The sequence below is a fragment of the Octopus bimaculoides genome, chromosome 3 (assembly GCF_001194135.2).
Source record: "Octopus bimaculoides isolate UCB-OBI-ISO-001 chromosome 3, ASM119413v2, whole genome shotgun sequence".
NCBI classification, from domain to species: domain Eukaryota; kingdom Metazoa; phylum Mollusca; class Cephalopoda; order Octopoda; family Octopodidae; genus Octopus; species Octopus bimaculoides.
In genome coordinates this window covers 34,202,032-34,214,166 of record NC_068983.1, presented here as the reverse complement: position 1 = coordinate 34,214,166, position 12,135 = coordinate 34,202,032, and positions in this window count along the sequence as shown.

Here is a 12,135-nt window from a genome sequence, read left to right as displayed (position 1 = left end):
TCTGTACCAGCTCGATTTTCAACGCCAGTTTACGCAAAAACACGGGAAGGAATTTTACGTAATGTTTGCAGTTTTAGAGCGGCACTTCACCAACTTGCGTCAAAGGTGTGTTGGCACATTGTGCGTCTTCTAGACCTTGCTTTTTGGCTTATACCAGGAGGAAAGGGTGGAAAATAAGTAAAAGTGTGGATATGGGATGAGTAAGTGGAGTAGAGATTATGTAGGGGGGTATCAAGAGCAAGGATATGAAGAAGAAGAAGAAGAAGAAGAAGAAGAAGCAGAAAAAGAAGGAGGAGGAGTGGGAGGTGGAGGAGCAGCAGCAGCAGAAGAAGGAGCGCAGCAGCAGCAGAGGAAAAAAAGAGAAGAAGAAGAAGAAGAAGAAGAAGAAGAACAACAACAACAACAACAACAACAAGAACAAGAAGAAGAAGAAGAAGAAGAAGAAGAAGAAGAAGAAGAAGAAGAAGAAGATGCCAAGGTTTACTCTAACTTACGTAGTTTATAATTCTTCTGACCACTCTTTCTCTAATGTCTAAATTCCTAATTTCTGATTTAAGATTTTAGGGCATAGCCACTGCAACTAGATTTCCTTCTCTTTTTCTTTTTCTTTTTCTATGTCTCTTCCCTTGCCTACACACTCTAAAATCTTATTATTCGTATCAATATTCGCCGCGATGTCTAAAATGTATCTATATTTTGATTAACGCCAATATTGATATATAGTTCATTTCAATGGATAATTTTATTAAGTCTTTCTGTAATATATGTAGTCCCTCTGTTGAATATTTCACGATATTTTGAGTCCTTTATTCCTATAAATATCTCTTCGAACTACGAGAAATATTAAACAAATTTCGAACATACGCCACCAATGAGAGAGAGAGAGAGACATATTTTCTAAGCTAAATATATTTCCCTTAATAATTTGTAAGAAGCAATAAAAATGATTATCGTTAGCGTAAGTCAGAGTTTACTGGGAAAATTAATCTATGCTAATGATCAATAACGAGGTTTCATTTATAGTTCTTAATCTTAATCGAGAGGAAGACGTGTAAAGTAATAAACTTTATCATCCAGATAAAATTTTAGCTGCCATTTCTTAAGCCTCGTGAAAACTAACAATTCTACAGTAAGAGAATGTTTCGTATACTTTTTGTCAACAGCTGAATTTTCTGATGAACTCATCAATATACTCTGGAGAATATTTCATACAAAATTTTCTGCTGAATCCGTTCTTCTGATATACCTTGTTCTGAAAGTTTGATTCTGCATAACTAATATCAAACCCATGATCTTAATCTTAAACTCTTCTTTAGCCATTGAAACATCATTTGATAGAGATATTTTTCTACCTTTTAAAAAAGCAAATGTTCCATGTAAACTTTTCTATGCATGTTGTTGTTTCTAGCTACAAGAACTTCATGCTTTTTAATTTCTTACAGCTATGAAAAATTTCATTACTGTCAGTAACATGCTACTCTCAGTTTTCAGCATCTACATCTACACAGATTTCTATGCATATCAATCTTCTTTTTCCATCTTTTCTCTTGAAATAAAACCTATTATCATCTGATTACGCAAGGCCCACTCGATTGTCACCAGTCTCCTTATTTTCATATATACGTTCTCGTGATCGTCTGCTGTCCATTTGATTATTCTATCTGGTAATGGTTACAGCGCTTGTGTTTACGGAGGTGAATTAGTATTTTGTTACTTCCCTAAATCTTGGAAGTATTTCACCTAACTTTAGCTTTCACTGGTCTTTCTTTCAAACGGTCAGCTCCCGAGAATTTCTGAAACATCTGTATCGAATCCTCGTAATTTCTTGTTCAGTAGATTTAAGCACTTACGTCCATAATATCTCCTTATGTTCGTCCCAAATATTCCAGAACTTGAAATACCAAATTCCGTTCTTAACTCGGGACACTTGTTGTCCGTCTAATCGGCAATTTATAATTACGTACTCTTTCTGCTTGTTTTTCAATAAAGTCCTAAACGATAACTAAAATTACTATATGACTCGTTGATTTCTCGTTTTGATTAGTTTCCCTCTCCTTGAAACCACCCCGTCTCCTCATTGCTCCGTATATCACTCCTAAACCTGCTGGGTTATTTTCTTTCTTGCATTTGGTTCTTTATTATTTTGTTTCGATACTTTTCTTACCTTTCAAACAATTTAATCTGATTATTTGACAAACCTGTTCTCCCAAAACTAATCTATTCTATTTTCAAATAGATTTTATGTTAACTAACTTTGACTTCACTATTCGCGTCTGTCATTCAATTACAACTTTTATCATTCGGTTTTTCCTATTGTCTGGAATTATTTTTAGTGTTTTAATTTATTCTTTCTATTATTTTGATAATACTTAGAGTACCTCCTTTAAGGAGCTGTAGTTAACTCCCTCGCATCTCACACACTTGGTGCTATCTTCGAACATTTTTCTGGCAAGATATTTGCCTGTCAGTTATCAGTTTAGCAGACTTCGAGACATATTCCTTTGCTACAACTACCTAACTGAGTAAGTTATTTAACTTTCGGAGAGAATTGGAATACATCCTCAAGCATTGTCAATTTCTTTCGTTTTATGCTGTAACTTCTTTTCGGCTGGCAGGTTTCTCAGTGCGATTATTATAATGAGAAGTCTGCCGAAATATTGTGATGATGATGAGGACGACGACTCTGACAGCAACATCAGTAACAATAATAATAACAACAACAATAACAATAACAATAAGAAGAACAATAATAATAACAACAACGATTACAACATTAATAATAACAACAACAACAATAGTGATAACAATAACGCTAACAACAATGACAATAACAACCACAATAACAACAACAACAATAATAACCATAATAACAACAATAACAACAACAATAACAATAACAACAATAATAACAACAACAAGAATAATAATCATAATAACAACAATAACAATAACAATAACAACGACAATAATAATAATAACGACTAATAATAACAACAACAAAATAAGAACAACAACAACAATAACAACAACAAAAATAAAAAAACAACAACAACAGTAATAATAAATATCAGATGCCTCTTACAGTAACATAAAATGATATTTTAGTAATTCCTCAATTGCAAAACTTTCCGAATAAAGGACTTCAAATATTTTGGATATGTATGGCAAAACTGGAGAAACTATATGGTGTGTAGTATAGAGATATTTTCTCGATTCATTTCCTTGGTGTTTACAATGCAACCAGGAAGAAGAGGGGGAGAAAAATTACCAAAATAGGATCTATTATTGGATGTTCTGCCGAAAAGAATATGAAGAAATAATTTTCGAATACACGAAAGCGAAATTAAAAGGATAGACCCAAAATAAAGCGATGATAAACAGACGAAAACTTGCAAATGAAACAATTATGATTTCACTAGAAGAAAGAAGTGCAAATTGCCATCCTAATAAGCATCCTATGTAATATAAAGAAAAGTTTCATCGACAACAATACCGTTACACATTACATAGATGTACGATGTTGATGCCAAGAATTCCATTAACTATTGCTTTGCTAACATATAAAATAAAATGCTTTATTTATTTATTTATATATGGGTTGTGTTCAACCGAAGAGTGAGGCATGTTACTGTTGATAAAAGAGTACATTTCCCCAGAAAGGGAATTTATTGAAGTCACGAAAAAAAAAAACAAAAAAAAACAGAGAATAAAAAACAGAACAAGCGATGGAAAAGTTTCAATGCACACCAAACTGCAGGAAGACTAAGGAGATGGCGCGTTTTAACACCGTGCGTTTGGATAACCCCCAAAGAATAACTCCTATATACAAATGTATCGGTATATGTATGTACACATTTATATACATGGGTCTGTGTTACAATATATATTTATGCGTGTGCTGTTGTTTGTGTGTGTGTGTGTGTGTGTGTGTGTGTGTGTGTGTGTGTGTGTGTGTGTGTGTGTGTGTGTGTGTGTGTGTGTGTGTGTGTGTGTGTGTGTGTGTGTGTGTGTGTGTGTGTGTGTGTGTGTGTGGGTGGGTGTGTGTGTTTTGTGTGAGTTAAAGTGCTAAATGATTTGAACAAAATTTCTTCTGCTTGGGTAGAATAGGTTGTTTTTGTGTTATATTATTTGAGTAAAACTATAAAATGTATGAGATATGTTATAGCATCGAGTATAGATTTGCAATCGTATGTGCTTTGTTAATTTATTTGCTGATTGGTGCGTAGAGTATGTATAATGGGGCCTGTGTTACATCATTAGTTTGTCATCGAATTGAGTTTGTGTTGAGTGCATAATTGTCAAAACAAAATGTGGCGTCGTTATTTTTGGGATCTGGTAGAGCTATTTTCGATCTGGGTATTGTATTGTTAGCTCTGAATGGCTTTCTTTCAATTTTTGCACGTATATATTTTGCACCATTCTTAACAGCTTAATTGTATCTTCAATTTTACTTTCATACCTCCATATCTTTCTTATTTTCATTTTAAAACATTTCTACTATCTCCATCAGGTTTGCGTTAGTGGTTTTAGAATTTTAAGAGCTTCCTAGTTTTTGTTTTACTTACTTTACACATTGACTTTCTTGAAGATGTTTTATATCTCTTGAAGGGTTAGTGTGTGTGTGTGTGTGTGTGTGTGTGTGTGTGTGTGTGTGTGTGTGTGTGTATCTATTATCATATCTTTAGTGTTAAGCTTAGTTTTTTTAATGTACGATTCTTATTCTTCAGCAACATTTTAAATTATTCACATTTCATTGCTGCGTATTACCATTGTCAATTTCTCCTAAGCAGTTGTATAGATAGCTCTCTGTAAATTCTTGATATCAGTATGTAAATCTAATTTAATAATTTCACTTCTAGTTGGAAAATAAAATCACCGAGATGTGATGTAATGGAAATTAGGAGCTGATGATAAAGGTCCTGAAGATTTTACTTCACTCTTTAAAGCACATATAATAAAAAAAATAACATAAGTAAACCACTCGCTTTCGCTCTATAATGTGGGCGAAAATCCACCATAAATTCCATGCAAAACAGAAACGGTTGCACCGTGACTAATGCCTTGTGTATTACGTCCGCATTTTACTGAATGGTTAGAGATAATGATCTTAAACATTTGAGGGTAAGTGGTTTGGCGAAGCAATCATTGTGTAGAAGGAAGGCACATGTGTAAAAGTGTGTGGCCTAGTGGTAAACATATTGGATTCACGACTGTAATGTTGTAGGTTTGCTTCTGAGGCCAGGCAGCGAGCGTTGTGCCCTTAAACAGGGCACTAATGACTAGCTTAGTGTTGAAGCAGCGCTTTCGTCTTCCTGTTGTCACATGCTCGTTGTTCTGCTGGGTCACAAATGGGAGAGCAAATATATATTTTATAAGGTTGTCTATAATAACTCGTATTACAGAGACACCTAAAGCAATTTTCAATCTCATGATTTTTGCGAGGTCGACTAATGAGGTGATACGTAAAAGTTTTATTTGTATAAACAGATGTATTCTCATTAAGTTAAAACTTCAAAAATGCCAAAAAAAGAACCGAAGTAATAATAAGGGAAGCATATGTCATTTTACTAACACAAATATCCGAGAACATTTCAAACGAAGACTGTCCGACAGACTGGTGCAGACTCACTCAACAACCCTTTATAATCGCCTTCATCTTCGTGCTTACTATTATAACATGTGCTCTTCTAGAATAGCTTGCAGCGTACTACCTTCATCCAGATCTATATTAATCAACTGTCTATGAAACACTCTGCATGACTATCTCACCTCATTACATACTATTTCAGTCGAGGCCCATCTTTCTCATGCATCGCGGCATGAATACTTTTTCTCATCCCGTCAGGTGCCGACTGACCTTATCTGTTTAATTCTTACTTCCTAAGTTTTATTTTTATTTTATACAATCAGGAACTTAGGAAATCTTGAAGTTAAACATCAACACTATAAATCTGCTCAGTTCTAGCCATGAAAACAATATGACGATTACCCTTTTTTAGCGGTGAACAGAATTAAAATTAAAAGGTATAATCCAAGGTTATTAGGGCAAATATTGCTACTATTCGCAAAGTAGTGATATTGATTGAAACGCTGCCAAGCATACGAAATGAAAAGCTGATTCAGGCGTGACTTGAAAACAGAACACAGGGATGAATACAAATTGAGAAATAGATTAAGGCCGAGGCTCCCTAGTCTCTAATACAGATAATTGCGTAAAAATAAGGACTCCCGGCATTGGTTACAATGTAACAAAATTCTCGGGAAGGTATATGATCTGATACGTAAATGTTATCGCATGCTTGGTTATTATTTTCCTGTCTTCGATAGAAGAAAATTATAAGTCGCGCCCAGAGAAAGCACACAAAGCGAAAATATGACGTTTGGTACTCTATCGAATCTACCGCTCCACTGGTTTAATTTCACATAATAATATTTTTGAACCAATGTTATTAAACTTACACAAACATGTGAGTTGTTTGAATTAGATCAATGCCTCCTGCTTGTAATATTTAATCAACAGGAAAACCATTGGCAGAATATCCATACCAAATTTTCTCTTAAAATGTGTTTATTATTAATTTTCCTTTGAAAAATTAACCATTGAAGTATTAATAAATATGTTTGCACACATTTGACAAATCACTTCATTTGCACGATTCTTACTTCTTCTGTGTATAATTTGCTGGGAATATTGGTATGATATTAAAATATTGCGTTATGAGTTGCATGCAATAAACTGAAACTCAGTGAAGTATTTATTTTCCTATAGGCTTACATACTTTTTGTATATTCTTGCTTTTATTTTCCATTGCCTTATTCTTCTGTATTATTTATTTGGTTGATCTTTTATGTGTAATATATTTTGTTGTATACTTACGTAGGAAAATACTATTCTTAAAATTATTAAAGTTTCTTTATGCATTCTTGACAAAGTCTGAAATAACTAGAAATGCTTCCATATTATATAACGCCAAAGCATAAAATACTGAATTCTCACAACAGCATGTGTGCAATAATTTATAGCACAAAGCGTACAGTCGATCGATCTAATACACATCAGTACTAGAGGGAACTTACAATATCGATCTAAAGCAAATTTATTACGGGAAGAATGAAAGTAAATAGTGTTAGGCAATTAGTCCGACGTTCTCCAGTTTCCTCACACTCATATGCCTGTCTTACATAATAATAAAAGTATATGGGGTCAAACGTGGCAAGACGACACATTATAGAAAGGAACAGCTATTTATATCGACTGTCGTACAGTGTTGGTACTTATTATATTGAAGATGAAAGGTCTCAGTGTTAAATAGTTGTAGGTACAGAAAGGTATGTGACATTGCATAACGTATTTTGTCTGGCATTTCGTGTATTTTGTAGTCAACGCTTTTATGCATAGGGCAATGTTGATGCTAATGGAAATGGTGATTATCATGTCAGAAACAGCGAAGCGGAAACCGTGATCACCCATGGAGTGTTTAAAAAATTATTTTCTTGGCCACAGGGGCACTCAATAAAAAAAAATATATCATAAATGGTTTCACGGACACAAAGACCCACACAAACATACTCTTCTTCTCCGCCCCTCCTCTTCCTCCTCCTTGTACATCAGCATAAACAACCTCTTCCTCCTCCTTATCATCATCATTATCATCATCATCATCATCATCATCATTATTATGACCACCGTCTACAGAAATCCGTGCAAGGAATCTCGATTCTCCATTATTCTCTCCGGGAGGTCTTGTAATTTATGCTGTCCGATTCTGCCACTAATATTGATAATGTCGTTGAATTAACTTTGTCTGTTGTTATTATACGGAACGTTCGAGAATATATCCAATATAGTCCGGTGTTCAGCAAGACAGTAATGGCAGGCAAAAGCCAATTCCAACCTACTCCACGTTGTGCACTGATAAGAGAAAAGGGTGAAAGGCGGTGAGCCGACAGAAACGTTAGCACGCCGGGTGAAATGCTTAGCGGTATTTCATCAGTCTTTACATTCTGAGTTCAAATTACGCCGAGGTCGACTTTGCCTTTCATCCTTTTAGGGTCGGTAAATTAAGTACCAGTTGCGTACTGGGGTCGATTTAATCGACAGGCTCCCTCCCTAAAAACTTCGGCTATTGTGCCTAGAGTACAAAACAATAACAGAAAAGGGTGATATGTGTTCAAAAATCTGTTGTTTATTGTGTTCTATAGAGAATGTGCTTATAAAACATCAGGACTATCAGCTATCGAATGCTATTTTATATCTCCGACCCCCCCCCCTTTTACTTATTTCAGTCAATGGACTACGGCCAAGCACCTACAGTGAAAAGTTTAGTGCAGTAGTTCCCAAAGTGGGTGGTATTGCCCCCTTGGGGTGGTGTAAAGTTCCAAGGGAGCATTGAAGAAAAGTGTTGGAATATTAGGGTATCGATTCATATAAAAATTGGAGCGATAATGGGGTAGCGATTCATATAATAAACAAAATAATGAGTCCATTAGGTTAAATCTCATTTGTGAAATACAGTTGCTTTGAATTTGCTTCAGAAAGTGGTTTATGCTTGGGATGGTTAGTTGGAGTGGCGCTCGCTAGGAATGTTGCCCGGGTGTCAAGGGGGCGGCAGCCCGAAAAAGTTCGGGGAACCGCTGGTTTAGTGAAACAAATCAACCTCAGCACATATTTTTCTATGTCTTGTACTAATCCCACCAAACGTTGTTGCCAAACTTTAACTTATAAGCATAAAGAAACCGACAACGCTGGTCAATCATAGACAGAAAGAGAAACGCACACAAACGTGTGTGTGTATGTGTAAGTATGGGGTGTATGTATGTGTGTTGACACATATATCGTCCCACTTTGTATTATATATATATATATATAATACAAAATAGGACAAGAACGCAAAACATCCAGAAAGTTAGGTGATATAAAAAATGGGACACAAAACATACAGATAAACGATACAAAGAAAACAAGGACGCGTCAGTCAGAGTTTTCTTTCCTCAGTCGAGTTCCAGATTATCTTTGCAATTTCGGCTGGTTATACTCGAGATTGCTCCAATCTGGCCAGTTTCCATCTCCAAAATGCACCCACATGTCATTTGATCCAAGAATAGTGTAGTCTGCACTTGCTCAAGGTGCTGCACAGTGGGACTAAACCACATGATTGCAAAGCGAACGCTTTATCGCTTATCATAATCATTGGCGGCTATAGTCTAAAGTAAAGGGAGTAGGAGGTAAAGAAGAAGAAGAAGAAGAAGAAGAAGAAGAAGAAGAAGAAGAAGAAGAAGAAGAAGAAGAAGATCACAACGACGCCAACGAACTAATTTTGGAGTATTCGTGCTCCTCACCTTGGTATACATAGTGTATCTAGAGAAATAAAATTGTAAATCACAAATAGTCAAGCAACCGATAAACCAAGTAACCTATGTCTGATTGATAAAAATTGGTAAAGATTTAAGCAGTAACTAGATCTTAATGATAATTGCTTCTTATTGAAAAAAAGTAAATAATAATTGATTTAGGTTAATTCGTAGAGACGACTTCCACATAAAAATCAATAGGTAATATAGTGTTGAGAGGTTTCAAATTAGCAATATTCGTGCCATGAGGAAAAGAGACCATTAATTGAATGACTAACATTATTTAAACACACGCTAGTACAAAAGACAACTCTGAATATGTTTTAATGTTATCAAACCTCTTCAGCGAAACATAGACCTTATCGCACTTAATGATATAGTGATGAGAACATCCCTAATGGACGTAATAATTATATTCGGTTGCACATTAAAATTTGTATATTTTGAAACACAAATCTAAAAGTTTCATAATTCAAACGCACCATTCTAGCGTGTGACAATAATGAAGCTATAGATTGTATTAAAAAAATTAACAGGACCTGTGAATATTTTATTTTACATTTTATTGATGTCCTTGTAATTATTTTGAAGTATAAATTCATAGATCTTCAAAACATTTTGTCCTTATGTTAATGACTTCGTTTAGGTAATCATATTCTTTCTCTAGCCGAGGTTGTTCAAAGTTTAACACTCCTGCGTGTTTCATTCTGTTAAAGATTTTGATTGTCTTCGATTTTTTCTTCTATAGTTCTGGGTAACTTACGAGCAAACGTCATGACTACAAGAATAATATCATAGAATATTTTCATTTCCTGATAATGTGTGTTCATTCTTATCTTAATGGTGTTTTAGTTTTCTAGTGTTACTTGTTTTGTCTTGTGTACAATAATTTTTTTAAACCTTGATTTGACAATGCTATTATCCAGTTGGCGTCTACCGATTTTTCATCTTAAACGATTATATTTTTCTGGAAAAGTAAAATTATATATCGCGACACATACCTTCAGTCTGTTGTTTGGTCAGAGAAAGAGCAGGAGCGACTATGACATTTAGGATTATGAACACAGGAGAAAGAGGGGCGTAATCATGCGGGTTATCTTCTGATGAAAGAACTGGTCTAAATCTTCGTGCGAATTAGATTCCAAAAAGATATCTCAAGGGAATTGTGATAGCCTTAAATCAAGTGACTTATTTAATTTAATATAGATGTATAAGACAAATATGAAAACAAATAAACTTATATCCGGTTCCCCAATATTTTAGCCATTCCAACGAAATCTCTTATAATCACAAGACGCTAACTGAATAAATGTAACAATACGCAGAATGCAGTAATAGATATAATGGTTTCAAATCTTGGTATCAGGAGAGGGTGTAAGTCTATTACATTGACCCCAGTGCTTAACCTGAATTTATTTTAACCACCCCGGAAGGATGAGAGCAAATGCGACCTTGGTAGAATTTGAACTCAGAATGTAAAGCCGGAGCAGTTTTTTCGGCGTCTAACGATTCTGTCAGCTCGCTGCCTTTATTATTAGATACAATAAAGGCGGTGAGCTGGCAGAATCATTAGCGCGCCGGACGAAATGCTGAGCGGTATTTCGTCTTCCGACGGCGGCGAGCTGGCAGAATCGTTAGCACGCCGGGCGAAGATCTTAGCGGTATTTCACCTAGCATTACGTTCTGAGTTCAAACTCCGCCAAGATCGACCTTACCTTTCATCCTTTTGAGAGGCGGCGAGTTGGCAGAATCGTTAGCACGCCGGGCGAAATGCTTAGCGGTATTTCGTCTGCCGTTACGTTCTGAGTTCAAATTCCGCCGAGGTCGACTTTGCCGTTCATCCTTTCGGGGTCGATAAATTAAGTACCAGTTACGCCCTGGGGTCGATGTAATCGACTTAATCCGTTCGTCTGTTCTTGTTTGTTCCCTCTATGTTTAGCCCCTTGTGGGCAATAACGAAATAGGTATTTCGTCTTCCGCTACGTTATGAGTTCAATTTCCACCAAGGTCGAGTTTCCCTTTCATCATTTCGAGGTCGATAAATTAAGTACCAGTTGAGCACTGGGCACAATGTGATAGACTGTCCCCCACTCCACAAATTCCAGGCTTTGTATCTAAAATAGAAAGTATTATTAGATATAATAAAAACGAGTTAGACTCATCGGTAATGCCTTTGCTCATGAAGAAGCTCAAACATATGAACATAATTGAAAACAATAACACAAATAATAGAGACCTTAAGATTGTATTATATGTAGATATGAAGATACAAGAGAATAACAAAAGAAGCGATTTCGTCTTCATGTTGATGTGAAAATAGAATATATTATTCAGAGCAGGTGATATGCGAATTTCAGCAATATTCAGCAAAATAAAATCATTGAATATTTGAAAGTATATAGTACATATATCAAAACGCCAGACAAAAATGACATGTAATTACTTTCAACAACAACAGAGATGGTGATGATGGTGATGATGACGACGACGACGACGATGAGTATGATGATGATGATGGTGAGGAGGACGAGGAAGAATTAGATGGTGATGATGACGATGATGATGATGATGATGACGGTGATGATGATGATGATATTAAACAGGTGATTCAAGTTTTACATGTGTAGAACTCTCAGACAGCTTCTTAAAGTATTATTCAGACTGAAATCACTTCACTGCGATAACATCTTTTAAAAAACACATCACAATTGACGTGTGTGTTTATTTGTGCGAGTGTTATAAGTATACACACGCACACACACACACACACGCACACACACACAC